The sequence below is a fragment of the Haliotis rufescens genome, unplaced genomic scaffold (assembly GCF_023055435.1).
Source record: "Haliotis rufescens isolate VD_foot unplaced genomic scaffold, xgHalRufe1.0.p SCAF_6, whole genome shotgun sequence".
Taxonomy (NCBI): domain Eukaryota; kingdom Metazoa; phylum Mollusca; class Gastropoda; order Lepetellida; family Haliotidae; genus Haliotis; species Haliotis rufescens.
This window is the reverse complement of record NW_025964334.1, coordinates 31,844,547-31,856,123: the sequence shown is the minus strand read 5'-3', so window position 1 is coordinate 31,856,123 and position 11,577 is coordinate 31,844,547. Positions and strand designations below refer to the sequence as shown.

The following is an 11,577-nucleotide window of genomic DNA, read 5'->3' as shown; positions in this document are numbered from 1 at the left end:
TATTATAGACTGATTAGTTTTTTGTATTTCCTGTATATTCTAATTACATTAATACATCAGAAACAGTAATTAAATGTATGATACATGGAGGTTTGTGTGGTATATCACCCATAAGGGCACGGATACTGAAATTATTTTCAATAATTTATTTTGAGCAAGTGTTTCATTGTTTCCAGTGTTTGCATAGCAACGTTACGTCATGTGATCCCATTGTCGCAAATGATTGATGACGAAGTCGTTCATTGTTCATGACGTCATGGCAATTTTATGTGACATTCAACAATTGAGTAACTTACTTGATGTCTTCCTCGTAAATTACTGTTGAAAGTTCCCTACCAAGGCACGGAAGTTATAAAAATTGATTCACTTGAGACAAATAAGTTGTAATTCCTCGTTGCTCGAAGGTCATTTTCTTACAGTCACAATGTTCTTCCGCCATGAGACCGCCTCCGTGATCTAGTGGTAGAGCATCTGCCCGGACAGCGGAAGTCGGAGGTTCGATTCTCAGCCGCGTCATACCAAGAGACTTTAAAAGATGAATCAGATACTTGTTCCCCTGCCTGGAGCTCGACATTAAGGGGATAAAAAAGGACTGGCACGAATAGGCTGGAACACCAGCCTCCATTTAACCAACAGTAAACTTATGCGTATATTTGTAACGGCTTCTGGAATGCTGATTACAACTATCTATTCTTTCAAAACCCTATTATTTCTTATCACTTTGATTTCTTGAATTAAAAAATGTGGTTCCTGTAGTGTTTAGGACATCATTCTTTTTACATTAAGGGTTGCGGGTTAACCTTACATTAAGGTTTGCATTGACAGATAATATTTTTTTCACATTTGGGGTTATTACTTTGAAATAATACTTATCGAACATTCATGAAACTTCGCAGATTTAATTGATCGTTACTTTGTCTAGACGTGCAAATGACTAACCATTTTTAGTTTCACTCCATACAACGACCACCTGGTTGCTATATGCAGGTTTTATGAATGGGTTTATGACCCCTGACCCTTTTAACAGAATCTATTAAACTTACTGTTGTACAAAGGTTATCTCATGATACTCTACAAGGTAACCTCATTTCAGTTACTATCATAATTCCATAGCGACGGAAAGGAGGACTCAGACCAAGCAGATCACAAGTTGTAGATGGTGGTGGGTTGTTAGAATAGTCCATTAACAGAGTTTTAGGCATATAATAATGGGCGTTTTGAAACAGTGTTACGCATATGACAGTTGAGCATACACCAGAACCATATGATATTAAAAACGACAGGAATTCCAATGCAAGGATGCTCTTGTCAAAAGAACCACCCCGTCCGTTTCACAAGTACCGTGTCTAGTCAAAAATAACCATATATATTTTTCGGATATGATGTCTATACCTTTTCTATACCATATGTTATAGTTACAACACACCAAGACGAGTTGTTTGGGCAGTAAGAGCACGGTTTGGCTTGGCATTTGATTGACCGAGGGGCGGAGTAGGTGGGTGTGTTGTAAGTGACTTGTAGCACGGGTTGCGACGGTCATTCCAAAATCGCGCGAGTTTATGTAAAATTTAGTGACGTATAATATGACGTTAACTTTTAACGTTAACGTTTAACTTTTAATCTTATTGTTAAATCAAGTGTAAACTTTGGAATTTTCAAAGGCACATTAGAAATGTCAACTATTAATTTTCCGAATTTAGCAAAATGCGTTCTGTGGCCAGTTGTTTTTATGTTTGGCAGTTACATTGTAATCTTTTAATTAAGTTATAAACATTTCTATTGTTTTTTGTTGTTTATTTACGTTATTACTCTTGAACACTGTGTACAACACTAAAGAAACATTGTAAGTTTGAAATTTCTCAAGCTAGTAGGCGGGGCTTGCTGATCTTGGCATTAGCCAATGGTAATAATCTTTAACAAGCCGTGCTCTTACTACCATGATACAGCACGGGTAAGATCAAAGGTACCGCTCGCAACCCGTGCTACAAGAGCTATAAATGGATGGATGACGCACGCTGTACAAACACGGATGGCAATACGTCACGTAAGCCTTCGGCCATCTATGTTTGTATTGAAAAATATTATGCTCACTAGAACTGTCCTATGGGGTATTAAATACCTCCCGCAGACGTATGATAATATTAACATGAGTATCCAAACGTCCTTCTGCAAATGCATTCAAAGCCATAATCGCATCCTCTGTTTTTTGTTAAGATTATATGAAACAGGGTAGAGTACTTAAAGGAGCAACCAGAAGCCTCCTTTCCATTGCCACGGTAAAAGCAAAACCTATATGGTTGAGTTTCACATAACATGTCAATATACAAAATGTAAACGAAATCGGACAATACCTCTATTTCGATGGAGGCCTCAGTTCTGTTGCCATGGTCACACAATGGTAATGGAAATGAAGGCATGTCGTACAGTGTCTGTAGATACACCAACGTACATATCTGAAAGAAATCGATGTAGTAGTTTAGTAGTTGTCCAGACAAATTAAAATGGCGAAGTAATAGAGGGCAATAACTCCGCCGAAATGAACAAATAACTGCAAGGTGCCCAACTTTATGTTGAAGTGGTCACGTGCACAAAGTTAAATTGAAATCATTCAATTAGCTTGGAAGGAATTGTCCGCAATGTTATTTTCTACAGACAGACATACCGACAGACAGGCGGACACGCTTATTCCATTATACCCTCTAACTTCGTTTGATTTTGTGTGACGTTGTTGATGAGGAAACTGACAGTTTTCTACATTTTCACAGAAAATGGCTGTGGATAATAATAAGTAAATCGCAACGGGGATTATCTGTTTCTCGTGAATTTATTTTGACAGTTTCCCTCCAGTTCACTCGGGACAGATATTCCTGACCCGTGAAAATCCGGGTTAGAATAGGTCTTCAGCAGCCCATACTTGCCGCAAAAGGCGACTATGCTTGTCGTACGAGGCGACTAACGGGATCGGGATTCGGGCTTGCTGACTTGGTTGATGCATGTCATTGTATCCCATTTGCGTAGATCGATGCTCATGATGTCAATCACTGGATTGTCTGGTCCAGACTTGATTATTTACAGACTGCCGTCATATAGCTGGAATATTGCTGCGTGAGGTGTTAAACAAACAAACAAACAAATAGATATTCCGTAATTCGTCGTTGCTCCCAGGTCATGCATGAACTGCTAGATGTCGCAAACTATGAGTAATTTTACGAGAGCGTCTTTTTATCTCGTTTTTAATCCTCATTTATGTCCCTTGAGCTATTTTCTGTGTTGTTATATCTCCATGAAACGGTGTCTGTGGAGGCTTTGTCGTTGTTTTTCTATGTATTCACCAATGACAACGTATTATCTTCACTTACATAATTATGTATATGAATATATCTAAAGAGTGAAACCATTCGTATATAACATTATATTAGTTTCAGTTATCCTAATTTATGGACGGGTAAACGAACTTTTCCGTGCCACGTGACGCACATTCAACAAACTGCTCAGCACGGATACACAGTCATTGATACACACACACGTGTGCACGTCTCCCATAGTGGTAATTGCTTTCATTACCTTGGAGGAGATGTTTCGGAGGTTTATTTGCAGATATAGAGCAAAGTTTATTTTGAGTGAGTATCTGAAGCAGATTATTCGTTCTTTCACCATCGCGGAATTACGTGCCCACATGTAAAGGTTTCCGCTGCTGCATGGGCATTATTGGACTCGTATCATTGTATATGCATTTTACCTATGATGTTCACAATCGCGTCACGTTTTAATGAAAACTCTTATGTATACATATATATTCCATGCAACATAACATCGATAGATAATCATTCATGTACAATTGTGTCCTGGTGTAGTAGAATGGCTTTTATTCATCTAAGGTATACATCTCCAATGGACGCTTGTCAGTCGCGTATTATTTAGGTTATATCTAAGGCCATTGCCTTCCTCCTCGTTGGGACGCTGAGGGTTGGCCGTATGGCAAGTTTTCACATTTATTACGGAATTACTGATATCTTCAATTGTTTTAAAGATATCTCTAATTGAATTAAATATATCTAAAACGCATTAAGGATATCTGTAATGCATTTGTGGATATATATATAACTTATTTCAAGAAATCTTGAACTGAATTTAAGATATCTTGAATATGTTTCTAATAAGATTATGTACAGCAGGATGGTACATTGTAATTGTTTAATTATATCAAGACATATTTTGTTGATGTCACAATAAGATTTTATGATATCAATAATTGTATTTTGGATATCAGAAATGTTTTCAAGATATCATTAATTATTTTATGATATCTTAAAACATTATTAATATCTTTAAATAGAATATCGATACCTTAAAAACAATTGAAGATATCAGTAATTCCGTAATAAATGTGAAAACGGCTTGCCATATGACCGTTCTTACAGATCAGGGTGTGATTATTGTGAATAAAACACTTATATACCTTCAGTTATAGTAAGTTAATTGACTCGGGGGTGTTTTTCAGAAATATATTTATTCAAAGGAAAATAGTTAGTTAATCCGTGGATATGGAATCCTAAAACTGTGTATAAATAATCTTGTTTGATGTTATTAGCAAGCCACCTCAGTCGTTTAATGTTTTATACTAAAATAAATGAAAGACATGTGAGACACCACGCAGATGAAGGGGTAGCTAGGCGTCTCACTAATTGTTGTTTTAGTCAAAGAATGCTTCCCCTTATTTACTACATGTATTTAGAAATGAACCAAACGGGAACAAATTACGAACTTCCAGAACTTAGAAGTGTTTTCCTGATGTCGATTTTTATGTCAAGCGTGTTGAGTTCAAGGATCACAGAAGGAGTTTAGCCTCTTTTAGATGCGGTAATCTACCACTGCATATTGAGACCGGCCGATACTCCGAGCTTCCCACACCTTTGTCTCAAAGAATATGTAAATATTGTATATACTCTAAAGAACACGATGCTCCCCCAAATTATGTTGCAGATGAATGTCATTTCTTCATCGAATGTGACTTTTATGATGATTTACGTTTTGACCTTTTACAAGAAGCTTTTGGTATTAACAGAGATTTTTAAATTTTTAGGCAGCTTAGATAAATGGATTTTTATTATGCAAGAGGAATTATTATAATTATTATTATTATTATTATTATTAGTGTATTATCATTTTTATTGGTATTGTAAATGTATATTTAATTTATGATTATTATTATTAGGATTACAATTATTATTATGATTACCATGATTATTGTTGTCTATGTTTGATTTATTATTATTTTTATTTTTATTTTTATTATTTTTATTATTATTATTTTTATTATTATTATTATTATAATTATTATTATAATTATTATTATAATTATTATTATTTCACAATGGTTACACTTGTATTTTAATGTGTCTCATAAGCCTAATAGCTTTTGTTTTGAACAGTCACGTATTATGTCAAATGTTTTTACCATAGCGGCTTGTGCATATGACACAAAAAATAAACAGTTACTTCTTCGCAGTATGTGTTAAAGTATTCGGCTATGTTTCACGTTTGAGTTGTATTGTGGTTCTTGTCTCCAGTATTATGGAGCGCGGACCTGTACATTATCAATGGAAAAATGGAATTAACTGAGTGCAGTTTCATTCCCGCACCTTACCACAATCACTGTTGTCAAACTGACTGCAGACGAAATGATCTTTAGTCGAAAGAAGACCCCAAAATAATCACAGCAGCGCGCATAGATTGCTTGTGAAATTACAACTTAAAGACATTTGTTAGATTTCAAGAAGAGGAATGCTGTTGCAAATAACTGATTTTAATTTTGAAAACAAATTATATTTCAGCAGACAATATTGGTAGTAGCGTGTAATTATTTGTCTTTGCTCCTTGTTACACTATATGGAGAAATACGCCAGTCTCACGCGTCAATGTATTTCCTCTCTGTCCCCGAAACGATTCGGCTGCGCGTTCTAATATAATGAGGTTAAATTAGAATTATTTTACTAAATAAGAGATTATAATTAATAGCCATCTAAGAAGCATTCGGTTGCAACTATACAGAGAAAGATATGAACATTCATTGCTTGATATTTTCAGATACTTTCATTCTTTTTCAAATGACTTGAAGTTGTTTTACCTTATGTTAAAGATTGTATCTCTTTCAGTGAGTGAGTATGATTTAACGCCCCTTTTAAGCAATATGCCAGCAATATATTGATGGCACTTTTCTGGGATTGTATTCGCAACAATATTTTAATTTACAACAAATACGGACAAATACAATGATTCAGTTATCTGTGTTTTTGTATACATCTATGTATTGTCACAGACACATACAATTTCATACACAGTTATCTACAATTTCCCAGTTTATACAATTTTAAACAGGGATTTATTCATTTGTACAATGTAAAATATATATACAAATTTCACACAGGGATAAACAATATTACAAGATATACAATTTTATACAATGATACATACATACATCGAATCTGAATGAAATTATATGTCTTGGTAGTCCACACACACACACACACACACACACACACACACACACACACACACACACACACACACACACACACACACACACACACGTGCTTGCAGAGTCCTTCGCTTGGATGAAGTCGTCTGGCCTGAAAAATGAACCAGGAGGCTTTCTGTTTGCTGCTCAGGACCAGTCACTTCCCACTCGAAACCGTCAATGTGTGATTTTGCATGAAAATATCATTATGAAATTTAGGTCATGTAATGGATTTAATGAGACTGTCCAACACATTGTCAGTGGATGCCTAGTTTTGGCACAAACACAGTATCTTAAACGACGTGATGGTGTAGCTCGATCATTTTATTACCGTCTTGGCCATATGCATGCTTTTGGTTTTGACACAGCGGTCCACCCTTGGTACGACCCGGAATATGTCGAGGGCGCCATGGAAAATGCTAAATACAAAATTCTTTGGAATAGGCCAAATTACAGCCTCAGACGTATCCAGGCCAACAAACCTGATCTTGTCCTTTTTGATCAATCCAGTAAAATCATTTATATCATTGGATTTTCTGTCCCCTCTGACACCAATGTGATTTACAAGATTGAGGAAAAACATTGCAAATATGCGGATCTCCTTTCGAAATGTCACGCTTGCATCTCAAGTACCAAGTTGTCCGACTCCCCATTGTTCTCGGTGCCTTAGGTTTGGTACCTCCTAATCAGTTGACTGACAATGGGAGAGCACCCGGGTTTACTACCAGGAATACAGCCCTTCTGACAATCTGGGTAATGCAGAAGGCGGCAGTGTTGGGGAGTCTTCACATTCTCCGAAAAGCTCTGTGTGGGTTTGACTGGGCAGCGCTTCATGTGAGAAGTCCCATTCGCTGTCTAGGCTGCGTGTAGAGGGGGCAAGGGCCCTGAGCTGATGATGAGCCTAATCAGAATGACTGTGCCAGGATCACCCAAACCCTCTTTGCTGCATGTTGTATTTTAATCTGTACATCATAATAATACGCGGAATCATACAGTTTGCACAATGGGTTTTCGATTCATACCTCAATGAACCGAAAACAATACACAATCAATCCTTAAATAGACCGTCTGGATTCCTCATGCGAGACTATATCACAACTGATCCGGCGTAAAATAGGTCTTCAGCAACCCATGATTGCCGTAAAAGGCGACTATGCTTCTCGTAAGAGGAGACTAACGGGATCGGGCGGTCAGGTTCGCTGACTTGGTTGATACATGTCATCGTTTCCCAATTGCGTAGATCGATGCTCATGATGTCAATCACTGGGTTGTCTTGTCCAGACTTGATTATTTACAGATTTCCGTCATACAGCTGGAATATTGCTGAGCGCGGCGTTAAACAACAATCAAACATACAAACTAACAGCAACTACTAATTTTACTACAGCGACAACAACTCATTATCACACAATTAACTAATAATCAACACTACAGATTGCTACTATTTAATTTCTAAAACTACGACTACTGGTGCTACAGCAACTATAACTATCAATGCTACCTCTGTATTTAGAGAGTTATTTTGTCACGTCAGTATGGTTGTACGCAGTATTATGCCCAACGCTATGTCAGGGAGAGCAACCATTGGCCTCACACACAGGCGTACAGTTAGGTATGTTGTCTTATGAGATATATGACTACAGTGATTTAATTGGTTGGCGTTGTCACAGGACATAAAGTAAACATGCTACATTTCAAAGAGTGAAAATTCTCAAGAACTTCGATACGCTCTCCTTTGTCAACACATATAATGCTTGTGTCATTGCATGGTGTGGGACACGACTGAACAACAAATCAGCTTGAAATACCTTCTGCGTTTCAAAAGGTAGCGTTTTACTGATTGAAATACGATTTGACCCGGAGAGTGATGTTTGTCCTACATCAATAGCCCCTTGGTTTATTATGCATCCCAATATTCGGCCTGACAGTAAAAACGCACATCGCAAAACATGAAACATTGCGAACGTGCAGGGGGACATGTGTATTGACAATTAAATTTACTCAGAAAACCCCTCTCATGACGGACTAGCTAAATATAGTTATACCTGTTGACAGTTTGAGTGTGTGTTTATATGTGAATATTGTGATATAAAATAAACTGTGATGTACATTAATGAATACTCCCACGAATAACACATTTAATTTGTGAACTCTGAATTATCCACTCTTTGCTTTGGAGACGACCCCTTGATAATCCGGAGACACCTGCACTACTGATTTCGTGCTTATGGTATTCACGCTCTCCTATGTCAACACATAAAATGCTAATGTTATTGCATAGCGTTGGACGCGACTTGACTGAACTTGACGACTGATTTTGTGCTAATGCTTTTTATATGCTAAGAAAAATGTTCCAAAAATAAACTAGAACTTTTATGCATTCCAAAAACAAGGATATTCGTGGGCGATTGAGATATTTCTTCTATACCATAATTTAGTTCGTGGAAACGTATTTCGTGAAATGCTGTATATTGGTTTCAAATGCCACATAGGAAGCATTGAACACATGCTACAAGACTCTGTGGATAAAATACGACTGAATAAGGGCAATGGAAAAATGAACATGAGCACGAACAATTAGAACAGTTATTATTACTTCTCTTATAATTTCTAAGTTTACAATGTCAGTACAGGATTTACTGTTCAAAAGTATTTTATTCTTTTCTTACTTACATGACATAGATCTACATAATTAGTGTGTCTCCTACGAAATCGCTCTGACGTTCTGCCCCAGACCCCGAAAGCTGCTACAACGATTCGTATACGTTCCAGACTTCTCGCTTTTTTATTGTTTGAACCTTTTTTTTATCATGTTTTTGTTGATAATGATAGTTGTTATGTTGCTGAATTTTAAGAATTTACGTACAGCGAATGACTGATGAAGCTGATAGCATTATTCATTATCTGGTTTGTCAAGCGCGGTTTATTGTTCCATTATTTACATATGACAATTAATCTATGTAAATGCCTGCTAGAAATGAAAATATTTAACCACAAAAATGTGTTTTTGACAAACATATTGTATAATTTGCGTCTGGTACTACGATAGACGTGAACGTGTGAACACATGTAATGTTTAACTTCTGCACACTGGTTAGCACTACAACCGTTACACGTTATCATATTCGATATTAAATGCAAGGTTTGGAGATCAAGAGGTTTTATACATGTAGACATGCATGTAGACAGAAGAACGTCTCTGGGAATAATTTACTTCAATTGAAAAAGTTATTTATTACAAACAAGCTCTTGTATTTAGATTGTATTGAACCTGTTAACTTGCCACATACAAAATACTCAATTTAGTCAAGAATAACAAAATATGGTACTTTAATATGTTTTACTGACAAGAAATTTCATAAAATCAGTCCACGCTTAGGGGACTGTCTTTCACTAATACCCATTAATGAGTGAGTGAGTTGGGATCTAAGCTACTTCGATCAGTAAAACAATTATTTCACGGTGTGTGAGCTTATTGTGAGAGGTGTAGTGGTGATGGTTTTGTACGCTTACCACCTACCACTTTAATAGAACTCATGAGCACGGGTGTGGTTCTGACCCCCAAGGATTCTGGCACCACAAATGGACGCAACTTTGCGTAGCGTGCCACCATAGTGACTGATATAGTAAAAATAAATTCACCCTTACGTTCATGCAGTTAATTTGCGTATTATTGTTAAAGTATCTTAAAACTTTATGTGTGTTAAAACATCACGTGTGTTAAAACATCACGTGTGTGTTTTTATCAGAAATATTTATGTCTGTGCAATAGGTATAACAAAAGCTTTGAATAATTTGCAGGTGCATGTTCATGCGCGGCGCATGGTTTGGATGGTTGCGTGTTTGTTGGGATCCTGATAGGCACACTCGTGTTTTTGTTTATGTGAACAGCACACGATGAGTGCACGCGAGGAAGAAAATTATACTAGATGACGAACTTAGTAATCCTGTAACACTGATCCTTGTTTACAATTAACACATGCAAATTAACTAAACGAACACCCTTTTACAGTGTTACAACTGTTTGTCAAACAATATCTTGCAATATTTTCGATTTTGAAACACCATAACATGACATAACAGAAAAACATCTCTTGTAAATTTCACTTTGACAATTCAAGAACTAACATGTAATTGTCGAGAAATGCCATCGTCGAAAGTACGAAATTTTAAACAAATTTCTTGGAGTTGGAATAGAATTATATCACATTTTATAATAAGATAGGAGTTAAATCAAAGAAAGAGTTTCCCATATATGTGTCCTTGTATAATTCTAAATTAATGGGTTTTTAATTCTATTTTTCAATCATCGTGACAGAACTCTGAAAAGGCCATTCTCTTGTTATGAACACACAATGCCATTTAGAAAGTGGTCAAATGTAACACATGTTATATTTGGGATAACACTTTCTTAAGTACAGCTTTCTCGTACTTTTTAAGGTTGAGTCCTTTTCGTATGGAATACTGTAAGGGACATTCTCCCGATCTCGCATTCTCGCGATCTCGACCTTTGGAAACGAGCTAAATATGCCCAAAACACGAGAATGCGAGATCGCGAGAACGCGAGATTTGGGCCAAATTTTCGTGTTATATTATATTGTAAATTAAATTTGACGAACATGAAGTTTGCCGCCGTATTGATGCATCGCATCGAAGGTTTCTTGTTTTCATATACATGTACCGTACGTGTATGGGGCCTAGTTTTGTGTCTTCCGCAGTCATATTGCAGATTCTCTTGCTTATTTTCACATATTATATAGTATGTGAGGTTCTGGTACAATATTTTAAGCAGCATGCTGAGTTCATCCACACAGTTTTCATTTATAACCCGTTCATCATTTAATATCACGTTCTTGGGTGTCTCGGGATATTAGTGATGCTCAATTTACGGTAACGGCTATACAGTAATGAAATATTCGATATCTTCAGTGTGCGAGCTTAGCCTCAATTTTGTAATTGATATCTTTTCCCTTAAAAACCAAGCCTCGTTCTCAAGTGCGACCTACAAACAGTAAATACAATTTGCTAGCAGATGATATAATCACTCTATAGTCTCTGTC

At 36.5% G+C, this 11,577-nt stretch overlaps 1 protein-coding gene across 2 annotated transcripts in view; it reads left to right on the top strand.

Moving 5' to 3' along the window:
- The first annotated feature begins 3,449 nt into the window (after positions 1–3,449).
- Positions 3,450–11,577, top strand: part of LOC124129030 (glycoprotein-N-acetylgalactosamine 3-beta-galactosyltransferase 1-like) — a 53,118-nt gene continuing 44,990 nt past the window's right edge. For both annotated transcript variants that reach the window (XM_048386679.1, XM_048386678.1), the window contains exon 1: positions 3,450–3,620. The gene's annotated coding sequence lies outside the window, so the exon portion shown is untranslated. The remainder of the gene's footprint in view (positions 3,621–11,577) is intronic.